Consider the following 14,816-nt stretch of genomic DNA (forward strand, 5'->3'; position numbering starts at 1 on the left):
TATACTGGAATGTATAAGGAGCTAAACATGGGACAAATTAATTTGAGAGGATGCTGTCAGGAACCAGGACACGCAATGCCAATTCAAAACATCTGGAAAATACTCCATAAAAAAGCTTGTGCAGCTGGGCACAGTGGTACACGCCTTTAATTCCAGCACTCGGGAGGCAGAGGCTGGCGGATCTCTGTGAGTTCAAGGCCAGCCTGGTCTACATAGTGAGTTCCAGGCTAGCTAGGGCTACAGGGAGACCCTGTCTCAAAAAGATAAAAAAAAAAAAAGCATGTGCTTTGCAACAAACTAATTACCCTTATATTTTCTTCAAAGAATCTAAGGTAGCAAGATATAGACATATTTTACTCTTTATATTGCTATAGTAGTAACTTTTCAACATACAAGTCTTCAGTCTTCTAAGAAACAGTCATTCCACTGAAACAATTTTGTCCTTCCACCCCTTGAAGTGCAAGTTCAGTTATTTGATTAGTTGATGCTGAAGTTGACCTGGAGCTTACATAATTAGAGGAGACACTAGTTTCCTCATTTAAAAGCCTGTTAGCATATGACAGTCTCGTTTCAAGGAAGGCAAACCTCTCTGCTGCTTTTTACAATCTTGAAGTTCATTCAGAATCCAGACAAGCCTTGATCCGAGGGTGATCTTACTACATCGAGCACCATGGGGTAAGTGTGTGCTTTTTATTCAAGAGACCATTTGTAAAACATTGACTGATTTCTTGGACTGAGGTTGTCCTGCACATTTACATATTTAATTGAAGCTAGATTAAATTTTGAGAACAGTTTTAAAGAATGGTTGATAGGATATTTGATTTACAAGGCAACATTAATCCAACATGTGCATGCCTCTTTGGGATTAAGAATAATTAAAGCAAAAAAGAAAAAGGATAATTAAAGCACAAAAAAGATTAGTGATGGTGGTGGATGGTTTATGCCTTTGTACAGGATAGAGGATGCTTTTCATCAGAGTCCAGAACCTAAGTACAGAAAACAAGTGCACTGATTGAAAAATGTGTGCTGATTAATTAATTATACAGAGGCAGTTATTTATGAAAACTAATTCTAACCAATCTATGGGAGTTTAGGGTGTGATAAAAGAACCGGATTTCACTTAAACCTTCTCATTCTGTGTCCCTCTTTTTGCGTTGTTTGAAGGGCTTTCTATTCTTCAGTTGGAAGAGGATTCTACTGGCATTAGTGTTGCAGTTCTTTGAGTTTTAGACACTGAAGCAGAAGTATTCTGGATATGTAGACTTTTGTATTTGTACTCCTTTTACCTTATTCAAGTAGCTCCTGCCAATACAAAGTGATATTGATGTATGGTGTTTCTACTTCCCTGAAGGCTCCTTTGGAAGGATTCAACATAAATGATCAAAAATTGATAGTAGAGATTTTGACACATATTAGGGTTTTGACACATATTTTTCAAAATGGTTTCTTCAAAATTTAATTAATACCTACATTTTGTTAATATCATGACTCTGAAGAGACAAAGCTAAACCTGTTTGGAAGGAAGCTCAGGCTTTTGAAAGGATGATCGTACTGTTACTAACTTAAAAAAAATTGTTTGCAGTGCTGGGACTTGAACTTGGGGCCTTATGCGTGCTAGGTAAGCATTCTACCACTGACCTGTACTCCTAGCCCCTGTTATTCACTTTTAATATAAATACAAATGATGTTTTGAAGCTAAAAGTTAACAGAGATGTGCCAAGCACACACAGTATTCACATGCATTTGCCTGACTTGATTTGGGAGAGAACTGATAAGGCTATGGGATTCTCCTTATCCCCTCCTTCTCCAGGAATAGGATCAATGTAGCAAGCCACTAGTCAGTTCAGAGCAATGTCAGACACCTCCCTTGTCCTCTCCCTCCTATGCTTCCTTCTTTCCTTTTAATGCAGTGATTCTTAGCCTTTTTGGGAGGGGGGAAGAGGATTTCAAAGATTGATTTAAGAATCTTCAGAAAGCAGTCTACCAATTTTTTAAAATAAAAGTAAAAATCAAACTTTTTGCATTCAAGTTCAAATTTTCGGGTAGTTTGAAGCCCAGTTCATGGACCCCAGATGAAGAACATTTCTTTTTTTTTTTTCAAGATGGGATCTCAGGTACTCCAGACTGGCCTTTAACTCTCCCATAGCCAGGATGACCTAGAACTTTTGATCCTTCTGCCTCCACCTCCCAAGTGCTGGGATTCTAGGTGTGGCACACCTGGTTTTTAAAGAACATTGGATTTTGATTTGGGGACCTGAAGAATTATTATTTAATGCTTTTCTTAGTTTCTGGAATTTTATAAAATGTAAAAATCTTTAAGGCAATCATTCTTGCTGATCTTTTCTGAGAGACCAGGTCTAAATGCTAATTCTGTCCTCTGGCCCTCCCATCCATCCAATTTGCTCAAGACAGCAATGCATTTAGCCCATACTTATCACATTATTGCTGTTTGGCCCTTAGCACTTGGTTAATCACTCATACCCCTTGGAAAGTGCCAGAAACCACTTTGGCTGTCACAGAAGAAAAAGAAAATCCTCATTATTTTACTTTTAAGGCACTTTCAGTGACCCAAATAAGATGAACTAAACAAATCACAACTTGCTCAGGCCTTTCTTCTGACTGGTAGGTTAGTGATTTAGTTTTTTTTGTTCCTGCCTTGTTAATAAAGAGGTTCTCTTCTTAGAGTAATCAGAAAAATAAAAAGGAAGCAGCAGCTTATCAGAGTTCAAATCTGTCCATTGAGGACATCTATACAATTTTTCCTGGGGATACTGGAACACCTATCTTGGGTTTGTCTTTGGGACCTACTTATTTCAAAGCTATTTAAGGATACGGTGCCTTACCTGGGCTCATGCCAGTCCTTTCCATTTTGCCTCAGCCTACACTGGCATGGGTTTAATGAGGAACAAAGAGAACACACAGAGGTAAATATTACAAAATCCTTATGCTCTCTAGAATGCCTCCTCCTCTTCCACTTTCTTTGAATTTCTTATGGAGTGTGTGGTTGAGTGGGGTGAGTAAAGTCATGAGAAGTGGAAGCACCTAACCAGAGTGGTGATACATGCCTGCCATCCCAACACTGAGGCAGGATTATTACAAATTTGAGGCTAGCCTGGAATAGCCATATCGCTTTGGAGTCCCCCCTCCTGCCCTCTTTTGCAGTGTTGGAAAATAAACCCAGGGGACTGCACATGCTAGGCAGGCATATCACTAAACTATACCCCAGGCCCTAGCTGTGTGCGTGGTTTTTTTTTGCTTTGTTTTACTGGGGAAGGGGAAATGAGACAGGATCTTGCTATGTATTCCAGCCTGGCCTTGAACTCACTATGTAGCCCAGGCAGGCCTTTAACTTGTGTGGATCTACCTGGATCATACTCATGCACCACCACACGCAGCTTCTTTTTTGTGTTTCCTTACTGGGAGTCTTTGCAATACTCTTCCCTGTCTACTAGCATAGTTAGGGCATTATCAATTGACATTTGGCAAGAATCAAGTTGTTTCTATTAATATTGTACACTTAGAAAGTTCATTATTGCAGAATATTCAACCTCCTATAGTTTCTCAATTCAAATCAGTATATTTTGTATAAATTTTGTTATGGTTCTATTTTCTCCTTCTGAATCTGAGAGTTACAGCTCAACTCTTTTTCTTGAGCAAAGCAGGCATCTAGTTCATACAGGAACCTTTAACACGCCGCTTCCACATGACCTCCTTTCCCAGTTGTAGCTTTAAAATTCAGGCCGTCAGTATCTTTTCCTGTGTTTTAAAGGAGCCTCCTCACTGTCCTCTTTGCCGATGCTCTCTCCTCGCTGTACTACTGCCCAAGGCCTGGTCATTTACTCCCTGCTTAACTCCCAGTGACTCTGCTCTCTTCAGTGCATACCGGCCTCCACAGAAGACACTTATGCTCTCCATCTGGCCCCAACCTTCCTGTCCATGCTTACCTGCTGCTCTGCCTGCAGAGCCCCTAGGATCCCTCAATTCATGTATGCCTGGGATTAGGTTCCCTGGCTAGCCTGCTTTTACCATTTCCTGCCAAACCCAGCTCAGAGTCTGTCTTCTTCTTGAAGCTAGACCGTTTATACTCATTTCATCTGTCACACTGCATCGTGGGTTAGTTACCTGTGATTCATCTCTCCTGTTTGACTGTAAGCTCCTTGGAGCAGGACTGTTATTTGTGTGCTTCTTTCACCACCAACACAATATGCTCAGTACGTGTTTGATAAATATTTGTTGAATTGAAAGGAACTTCGTTTTTGCCTAGAATCCACAAAAAACTAAAATCTTAACTTTTGTCAAACTTTGCTTTTGGTAAAAGAGTTGTCCAAGTTCCTAGTGGAAGAACTTATGAGTGGATGGTAAAATTGGAATGATGAACAAGGAAAGGGCAAAAAACAGGGCTCGAGGAGCACTCTAGAGAATACTGGAGAGTCAAGAGTTTGTCATTAAGAAATACAAAGGAAGGAAATGTGAGAGAATGTTCCAGAATTAAAAATGGTCCTTGTAGCCAGACACGGAGGTGCACGCCTTTAATCCCAGCACTTGGGAGGCAGAGGCAGGCAGATCTCTGTGAGTTCGAGGCCAGCCTGATCTACATAGTGAGTTCCAGGTCAGCTGGGCTACAAGGAGACCCTATTTCAAAAAAGGATTCTGCATCTGCTAGATGCTGATAGTTGCCGCCCAGAATTGGACGTCCCCAAACCCATAGTTTTTCAATCAATAACCACATTAAATATTATATTCCCCTTTCCTCCTCACAGGTGTAACTTTTAGTCTAGATTTCTATCTATGGATAAAGTAGAAATTGTGTGGAGTCCCCTTAAAAGAGCAAACATTATTTTCTCCTTCCTATTGGTTGAGTAGAGCCTTAACAATCTTTTTGGACTAAGAAATGGTATACAAAGGATACTGGGGCCCCTCTCTCCAAGTAATTGAGTCAGCAGCTGGGATTAAAGGCATGTGCCACCACACCCAGCCTCAGAGGCAGACTCTTTGCCATCTTGGTGCCTTTAGAACAAAGTACAACATTACATGTGAAGGCAATCTTTAAAAGAAAGATTCTCAGTAAAGTTAAAGGAAAAACAATTATTTATCTATTTTTTATTTTTTTATCTTTTTGAGACAGGGTCTTCCAGTAGCCCCAGCTGACCTGGAACTCACTATGTAGACCAGGCTGGTCTTGAACTCACAGAGGTCTGCCTGTCTCTGCCTTGAGTGCTGAAATTAAAGGTGTGTGCCACCATGCCCAGCTAGGAAATAATTTAAAGGGCAATAAATTCGTTGAGGATAAATAAAGGACAAGGCCCTTGACAAGATAATAAAAGTGACTTGGTAAGCCATGCCCCCAACCCATTCCCCTCCCTCCAGCCTTCATTTCTTTTAACTCTCATGAAGATACATGCAATAGTAACTCACTAATTACCCAGATCTGGATTGACCGAGCTGACTAAACTACTGGAAAGGCTTTGAAATATTAGCCCTAAAAACTAAACAGAACAAAATATAGCTGATCTGGGACCTGTCAGACTGTCAACGACAATATCACAAAACCCATATAAACCACAGATTATTTTCCAAGTTGATTTGTACTTAATTTTGATTGCAGGTCACCTCAATTAGCCCTTTACAGAAAACTGCTTATAGTTTCATTTGTCACTGGAAGTAGCTGGGGGCTAGGGGAGCTTTAATGTAGGATGCTTCCTCCAGTGTGGGCCACAGAGGAAATAACTCCAGATTTGTGGCTTTCAGTAAAGCCCCTCATTCATCCTCTAGGACTCTAGCTATAGTCTTAAGTGCACAGGAATGTTTGCTATTAGTCATCCCAAAGATATAAACTCTGAAGGGAGGGGAAAAAGGACTTGTTTTTTTACTTGATATCATTTTGAATAATTAGAGAATTCTAACAAGGAACTGCAAATATAATAAGTTTTCCTTACAGAATGATGCATGAAAAGGATGGTACAGAATGTAAGATAGTTGTCACTGTCAACGGCATTTTGTCTTATAGAACCCCTAGAGTAATCAGGAAGAAGACTTCCGAAACCTGATGTGATGTCTCCTGCTGGAGACAAGGCACGAGGTGAGTGGAATTACAAAGACCTTGTTTCTAGTGGGGGCACAAATTACTGAGAGTTTAGTGTTAGCCAGCAATCCTGGAAAGAGAAGTATTATACATTGCTTGGAAAAATTTTGTAAGCCTCTTTTTGTTTGAAAAGTATCAAATAAGAAAATGAGGTAGAATTTTCTCAGAAATAACAGCTACCTATGAAACAGCCATGTTACTTCAGCTTTACAGTGTTATGAATGCTTACCCACAATATTGACGAAGAATGAACTGAGTTAATGCAGTTCTATTTCGGATGCCTTTGGGGATCGTGAAAACCCTCCAGAAAGATAACATTTAACAAGTCCCTACTTGTGCTAGCTTTGTCACATAATAACCAAATGGAATAGCTGACTAGTATAATGCTCATTTTATAGTAGAGGAAATAGCTTATTGGGATTACTCAACTTTCCTTTTTTATTTTTTATTTTATTTTATATGTATGCATGCATTGCCTGCATGTATGTAAATGCACCGGTGTCACGCAAAGCCTGCAGATGACAGATGAGGCTGTTGGATCACCTGGAACTGGAGTTATGGGCAGGTGTTAACTGCCATGTGGGTGCTGGGATTCGAACGCAGGTCTTCTGTAAGAACAGCCTGTGTTTGTAACCACTGAACCATCTCTACAGCCCTCCTTTTTTTTTTTCAGTTTTGTGTGTGAGAGCTGTATGTGTGTATATGCACATAAGTTGAAGGTTCACTTGCCAGAGCATGGGTGTGGAAGCCAGAGGTCAGCCTTGGGTATCTTCCTCTATAACTCTCCATCTTAATTTTTTGAGACAGAGTCTCTCACTGAACCTGGAGTTCACGGTTTCAGCTAGGCTGGCTGGCCAGCAAGCCTCCAGAATCTGCCTGTCTCTGCCTCCTTAGCACTGGGGTTGCAGATGGCTTTGATGTGGGCCTTGGGGATCTAAAGTCAGGTTCCCATGCTTTACTTACTGACCTATCTCCCCAGTCCAAAGATTAGCTAACTTCCCCAGGATCTCAAAACTAATAAGTAGTAGAGCTAGGATTTGAAGCTAGATGTCTGATATACTTGGGAAAAAGTGCTGCCAAGTGTAGAGGCTTATGCCTATAAGCCCAACACTCAGGAGACTGGGGCAGGGGGATTACTGAGAGTTCAAGGGCCGCCTACAGCACAGAGTTCCAGGTCAGCCTGAGCTACAGAGTGAGTCCCTGCCCTCCCCAAAATGTTTAAAGCCATAATTTAAAACCTCATTTTAGGGGTTGGACAGATGGCTCAGTGGTTAAGAGCACTGGCTTCTCTTGCAGAGGACCCAGGTTCAGTTCCCAGCACTCACATGGCAGCTAATAACCATCCTTAACTCCAGTTCCAGGGGATCTGACTCCTTCTTCTGATCTCCGAGGGTATTGGCACAATACATGTACACTTACATACATGCAGGCAATATACTCATACATAAAAAAATGGAATATTTTGCCAGGCATGCTGGCACACGCCTTTAATCCCAGCACTGGGAGGCAGAGGCAGGTGGATCTTTGTGAGTTCGAGGCCAGCCTGGTCTACATAGCAAGTTCCAGGCCAGCTGGAGCTACAGGGAGACCCTGTCTCAAAAACCAAAAAAAAAAAAAAAAGAATATTTTTGAAAATAGCAAGAAAAACAGTGGCTCATGCTTGTAATCCCAGCACTTGGGAAGTTACAGGGAGGAGGACTGCCATGAGTTTGAGGGAAAAAAAAAGAATAGAAGAGGTTGAATTTACTATGTATCTTTACTAGAATAAACAATAAACATTAACTTTAAACATTTGCTCATTCAGCAAATATGGGCCATGTTCAAACAGAAACTTTACAAAGCATAGAACCCACTGTGTTTTTTAAGAACTCACAATCTAGTGTAGTGGTTCCTAATTTTTGAGGGAGTAATTATGGACTTCTTTGAGAGACTGATGTGAGCTTAAATCCTTTCCCCAGAAGAAAAGAAGCTATATAAAATTGTGCCTATAATTCAGAGGCTTTATGGGCACATTGATTTATGTGAAGTCCTAATCTTACAAAAGCAAAATGTTTAAATTAATAATTTGACTTACATTCCATCATAAGAATGTGTACAGATGCTATGGCAACCCAGAAAAGCCAGGCCTGAGGCTAGGTGTTGTGTACACTCCTATATCCCAGCACCTGGGAAAAGGAGGCAGGATGATGGGGAGTTTGAAGCCAGCCTAAGCTATGTGAGACCTGTCCCCCAAAACAAAACAAATAGCAACAACAAAGGTAATGCTTAGCTCTACTGAGACAAGTTATGGAAAACAGGGAAGAGGAATCTTGAAGGGGCTCTAGAAGTCGGAGAGAGCCCAGTGTACGGGAAGAATTTCCAGTAAGGGAACAGCATCCACAAAACCTAGAGATTAGAAAGGACAGGGATTCGTGACTATCTTTTGTTTTTGTTTGTTTGGTTTTTAATTTTATGAAATTACATTATTTTAAAAATTACATTTATTTTTAAAACTACATTTATCAGAGGGAACAGGATTGCAACAAGGTACATGGGTAAAAAGCCAAGTTGGCGGAAGTCAGTTCTCTTCTACCTGTGATTCCCTCATGAGGCTTGGTGGCAAGCATCTTTACCTGCTGAGTCATCTCACCTGCCCTGGCTTTTGTTGCTTGTCTCTCTGTTTTCACCCAGAACTCACAATGTAGACTAAGCTGGCCTCAGAACTCACAGAGATCTGCCTGCTTCTGTTTCCCAATGCTGGGATTAAAGGTGTGTGTCACCATGTTTGTCCTTGGCTTTGAGCTTTTGGGACAGATCTTATACAGTCCAAACTGGCCTCGAATTTGTTATATAGTCAAGGATGACCTTGATGTCCTGATCCTCCTGCCTCCACCTTCCTGCCCCGGCCCGCGGGGTCTGCAACGGGGTACCTGGATTGGGGAGTGGGGATGAATGTGGATGAGGCAAAGAGACAAGAGAAATAGAGACAAGACAGGATTCTGATCAAGTCTTGTTTATTGAAGCACAAGCATGAGTTTAAATAGAGAATGAGAACAAAGTGAAGAGTGAGTAATCATATCAATCAGAACACAGGGGCCCTGACGTACTTTAAGGGAGGAATCTACTGATTAATGGAGAACGAGGCTATTTACTGGAAAAGAGAACAAGGTTGTGGGCCAAGGTTGTGAGCCCCGGTTGCGAGCCAAGGCCGTGGGCCAAGGTTGCGGGCTCTGTCCTGTGCCTGCGGGAGGATGGTGGGCAGAATGGAAAGTCACCAACTTAGGTCTGTCAGCAGTTTTGAGAAATGGCTGAGCCTCAGGCTCTCAACACCTTCCAAATGCTGGGAGTACAAGTGTGAGCACCCATGCCTGGTTCTGTTGGAATAAGATATAAAAGAGATAAGGGGGTGGGGCTGTAGCTCAGTGGTACAGTGCTTACCTAACATTCATGAGGCCCCGGGTTAAATTTCTGGCACTATAGAAAATAAAAATTATGAATTTTTTTTAATGAGATTAAATTTGATTCAGATTCAGCTAGTGGATTACTGGCTAAGTAATATGTTAGTAAAAAGATACATTGCCCAGATCAAATCAAATTAGTTGGAAGGCCATTGCTTTTCAAAGGAAATTGAGGTTAAGTTCTGAATCTACCTATAAAAGGATTCTATTTAAAACCCACTGTTCTGGGGCTGGAGAGATGGCTCAGCAGTTAAGAACACTGGTTGTTTTTGCAGAAGACCTGGGTTCGAATCCCAGCACCCACATGGCAGCTAACAACTGTCCATAACTCCAGTTCCAGGGGATCCAACAGCCTCTTCTGTCCTCCGCGGGCATTGCACAACAGGGGTGCGCTTACCTACACGCAGGCAATACACTCATACACATAAAATAAAAATAATAAATAAAATATTAAAAAAAACAACAACAACCCAATGTTCAGACAACACACCAGCAGCCCCTTTGCTGTGGGCTGTGGGGAGCAAATCAGGTTGGTGCTAGCACGTAAGCCTGGATGGACAGCTCCCTCCTGATTCTGCCCCTAGCCTACCTCATGTTTTCAGTAGTTCCAAGTGAGATGTTGGTTTTCAGTTGTCAATTTTTACTGCAACCAGCAAGAAAGAGGACACAGTGGGTCAGGTTGTCAACATTCCAACACTAAGCTGCAAATTCTTTTTGTAATTTACTTTTTATAGCAAGGCTTACAAAAATTGCCTACCTGGTTCATTTCTCTTTGATTGTACTTAACCTTATATATCTAACTACTTCTTGTCAATGGCTTTACAAAGTTCCAAGGACTTCACTGGATAAATATTATTAATTTAAATATTTTCTTAGATGTTACAAAGGCTTCACTGGAACTGGAGTTACAGATGGTTGTTAGCCACCATGTAGGTGCTGGAAATTGAACTCAGATTCTCTGCAAGGGCAGCCAGTACTCTTAATCACTGAGCCATCTCTCCAGTCCCGTTTTTTGTTGTTTGAGACAGAGTGTCATGTAGCTCTGGCTGGCCTTAAATAAACTCCTGATCCTCTTGCCTCAGTCTCCTGAGTGCTGGTATTACAAGTGTGTGCTGCCACATCTGGCTCTATATTATATATCTTATAATTTTTTAATACAAAGAAACATTTGATCTTTGCCAAAGAGTGGTTTTCTGTAAGATTTTCCATCTACATGTTCGTCTAGTAAACATATTTTATAGCAAAATTTACTATTTAGGTGAAAAGCCACTGATTTCCCCCCCCCCCCAGTTTTCTCTTTTCCAACTCATTAACTAAAAAATAAAAAGAACAGGTCTCCTTACTGTTCATATGACCAAATAAAGGTCTGTGTAGTTATCTTTAGGGGAAAATTATTATCCATAAGCATTTTCTGAAATTAAATTTGAACTTGTAGTGAGTGCCCATTGAGAGAAGTTCTTTGAGGCATGTTTAAAATGTGTTTGTCTGTAAAATTCAAGCGTAGTTTGTACTCCTTTTGTAATTTTTTTTTTTTTTTGGTCTTTTTGAGACAGGGTCTCCCTATAGCTCCAGCTGGCCTGGAACTCACTATGCAGACCAGGCTGGCCTCGAACTCACAGAGATCTGCCTGACTCTGCCTCCTGAGTGCTGGGATTAAAGGCATGCACCACCACACCTGGCTATTTTTTATTCTTTAAAGTTTCAGGCTCGAGAGATGGCTCAGTGAGTAATGTGCTTGCCATGGAAGCATGAGGACCTGAGTTTGGATCCCCAGAATCCACAAAAAAAAGCCAAGTGAAGCAGTGCATACCTCTAATCTCAGTGCTGCAGGGTGGAGACAGGAGGATCCCTGGGGCTCACTGGCCAGCCACTCTGGCCAATCAGTGGGCTCCAGTTCAGTGAGGAAGCCTGTCTCAAAAAGTAAGGTGGAGAGCAGCTGAGGAAGACACCTGCCTCCACAGGCATATGCACACACACATGTACATGTATCCACACACATATAAACATCACACATACACACAAATACCAGCACATTTAAAGTATGTAATTTATAATTGATTAAGGTTGTGTGAATTGCTACTACAAGGTGATGATTTATCAGGAGGCTTCAAGTCTAGAGCTCCGGAATGAAAAGGCACTGGGCTAAGTGAAATATACCAGGCCTAGAAGAGCATCATTGCATAATCTCTCTCACAGCTGGAATCTGAAAAGTCAGATTCAGAGAGAGGAGAATGGAGCTTAGTAGAGCCAAAGAGTCGGGGGTAAGTAGGTGGGATGTTGGTCAAAGGGATCTGGTTTCTGACAGAAGGAGCAAGTGGTTTTTTTTTTTTTAAAGAAAGAACTATTGAACAACAAAGTGATGGTAGTTAATAATGAGCTGGATGTCTCAGGATTGTTGAACATTCTTATCATAACAGATGGCAAGTATATGAGATGATGGGTATGTTAATTAGCTTGCTTTAATCAATCCATATTGTGTGCATAGATCATAACATTACACTGTACCCCAAAGTATATGCAATTATAATTATACAACTGCACCTGGCCAATTAAAATTTTTAAAAAGAGAGTAATTTGGGTGAATATGATCAAATATATTGTATACATGTGTGAAATTGTCAAAGAGTAAAAATATTTTTTTAATATTTTATTTTATGTGTATGAGTGTATTGCCTGCATGTATGTGAGTGCACCCGTGTTGTGCAATGCCACAGAGGTCAGAAGAGGGCTTTGGATTCCCCTGGAACTGGAGTTAAGGATGGTTCGTAGCCGCCATGTGGGCACTGGCAATTGAACCCAGGTCCTCTGCAAGAGCAGTCAGTGCTCTTAACCGCTGAGCTATCTTTCCAGCCCCACTAAAAATATTTTTAAATAATAAAAAGGCAAAAATTTTTAAATGAGTTTTTTAAAAGAGCTAGATGTGGTAGCAGGTGTCTGTAATGCTAGCACTGGAGAGCCTGAAACAGAAGCATTGTGAGTTCAAGGCCACAAATGCTCATAGCCAGATCTTGTTTCAAAAACAAAAACAAAAACAAAAACAAAAGAATGAAGTATTTGGTGGGACCAGTACATATACACTAGAACTGGTTCTGCCTAGCAGGGCTGACAGCTATTGAGGCTGTTGCCTATAATTCCCAGCAGGAAGGGATACTAGCAGTGTGGTGTGAGAGCACAATGGAAGGCAGATTAACTACCTATGATTTAGAGAATTGGGCAGACTTTACAGAAAAATGATTGCTTATGTTGAGCCTTGCAAGGATAAGAAATATTTCATTCTGGGGTAGAGAGATGGCTCAGTGGTTAAGAGCACTGGCTGTTCTTGCAGAGGACCTGGGTTGGGTTCCCAGTACCTACATGGCAACTAGCAACCATCTGTAACTCCAATTTCAGGGAATCTGTCTCCCTCTTCTGGTCTCTGAGGGCTTTGCATAACATGGGTGCACTTACAGGAAAACATACACACAAACTAAAGATAATTTTTTTTAAGTAGTAAAATTATAGCGGCTAATGAGCAACTGGCTCTGACTAGACGCACAGTGACCCAGAGGGCATAGTGAGATAGCCGTTTGCAGAGCTGATGAGCTGGTAAAAGAACCAGTGAGTTGGGGAAATGGACTTCTGGACAGAGCTGGATTATGCTACCTAAAGGCCCTGGCACTAGTTCAGACTCCCCCACCACCTCCCAAAAGTCATCCAGCTCTGACTCCCTCTGGCCATACGACTAAACACAACCCAAATCCCATAAGGAAACCAGACTCAGTTTTCTTAGAAGGTGTTTTATACACACAGACACACAGACACAGACACACAGACACACACACACTATACACATACTCCTCCTTGAGGATCTTAGTGAAATATCTTTTTCAATCACACATGATAATTTTCCTTGAGAGGAATTCTGATAAATACAGTTTCCTCTCACATTTTCAAGGATGCTTTAGTACTAGACTGGTGCCCAGGCCGCTTCTCAGCTGGCTCTAATTTCCTGTGTAGGCTGATGGCTGCCAAGCACCTGGTTGCTTGCTGGTTGGGTCCTTTCCTACTTCACCTGGACTAAGGCCGAACCTCCCCTTTCTTGTTTTTGCTCTGGTGACCAGTGCCCAAGGGAGGTTCATTTCTGATTTAAGTGCTTTGGGTCTCAAAAGTACAAAGTGTGGTCCTTAATCTTGAAGCTATTTACATATAGCCCTTCAGGAGAATCCAACCTTTGCCTTTTCTTTTTGTCTCTGCTGGGACTGACCTTTTAACTTTGTGCTAGGCAAAACTGCAAAGTACAGTAATCACCTCTACTGGGGACTTTTCCCAAGGTCAAGCAGCTATTTAAATCACTGGACCTGTGATTTTACACTCCACCTTAGCCAAAAGGTGAAAAAATGATGGGGGACCTGGGATTTTAATCTCCATACTTCAAAGCTCAGATTCTCCCACCTCCCTGAGACCAAAGTGGGGATTTCAGATTCCTAATTACTATATTTGTAGAAGGAATTGGCACTCTGTAACAATCCATTTTATTATTTTCTGTCAAAATAGGACCTTATGATTTAGTCAATTTACTTTAACCTCTCTGGACCTCTTTTTCTTGGTTTATTTAGTAGGTGACAGGCTTTGGCTGATTCCTCTATAATCTTTCAGTTTGAGTTTCCTTTACCTTTCTATGCTGAATCCTTAGTTTATATCATAATTAGTTCTGGTGGGTGAGGTTTTGTTTGGCTTGATCTTTCCAAACTATACGATTAGTTCATTTATATATTCATTACTTATTCATTCAGAATATGTACTTTGAATTAGGACTTGCATAATGTAGAGTAACAAAATGTTTAAACCTACATGATGCTGAGCTAGTAGACCAAAGTGGTCAATGGGAAATCAGAACCTAACATTGCCACTTGATAGTAAAGGGCATGGAGAAAAATAAAGCAACAAATGGGAGATATTTCTCATAAAGTGACATTTAAGCAGAAATCTGAGGTCTTTTAAAAACCTTTAATGTGTGATATGATATTGTAATGTAGTATATTAGCAATTTAAGAACATTCTGAAATTATCAAGGTAGAGGACATGGGTCCTTATGGAGGTGAATAAGGGTTTGAGTGTTACCTGACTTCATCTTTCCTCATTGTTCATGCTCTTGAATTCTCAAGGAACAAGCTTCTCTGTTTCAATGATTCCAAATATTCTGTTTTAACATTGTAATGGTTTTCAAATGTACTGCACCTATGTCTTTCTCAGTGAATGAGAATTATTTATTATTTAATTAATACCATTTTAAAAAGTCATGGGGCGGGGTTGGAGAG

The 14,816-nt window shown here is 40.9% G+C and overlaps 1 protein-coding gene across 1 annotated transcript in view; it reads left to right on the forward strand.

Annotated features, from left to right (window-relative positions):
- Positions 1–562: 562 nt before the first annotated feature.
- Positions 563–14,816, forward strand: part of Arhgef33 (Rho guanine nucleotide exchange factor 33) — a gene marked incomplete in the record, with an annotated part of 95,776 nt that continues 81,522 nt past the window's right edge. Inside the window, 2 exon segments of the mRNA XM_008845500.1 lie at positions 563–675; positions 6,008–6,079.

Source organism: Nannospalax galili, unplaced genomic scaffold, assembly GCF_000622305.1.
Source record: "Nannospalax galili isolate Female #2095 unplaced genomic scaffold, S.galili_v1.0 scaffold622, whole genome shotgun sequence".
In the NCBI taxonomy this organism is placed as follows: Eukaryota; Metazoa; Chordata; class Mammalia; order Rodentia; family Spalacidae; genus Nannospalax; species Nannospalax galili.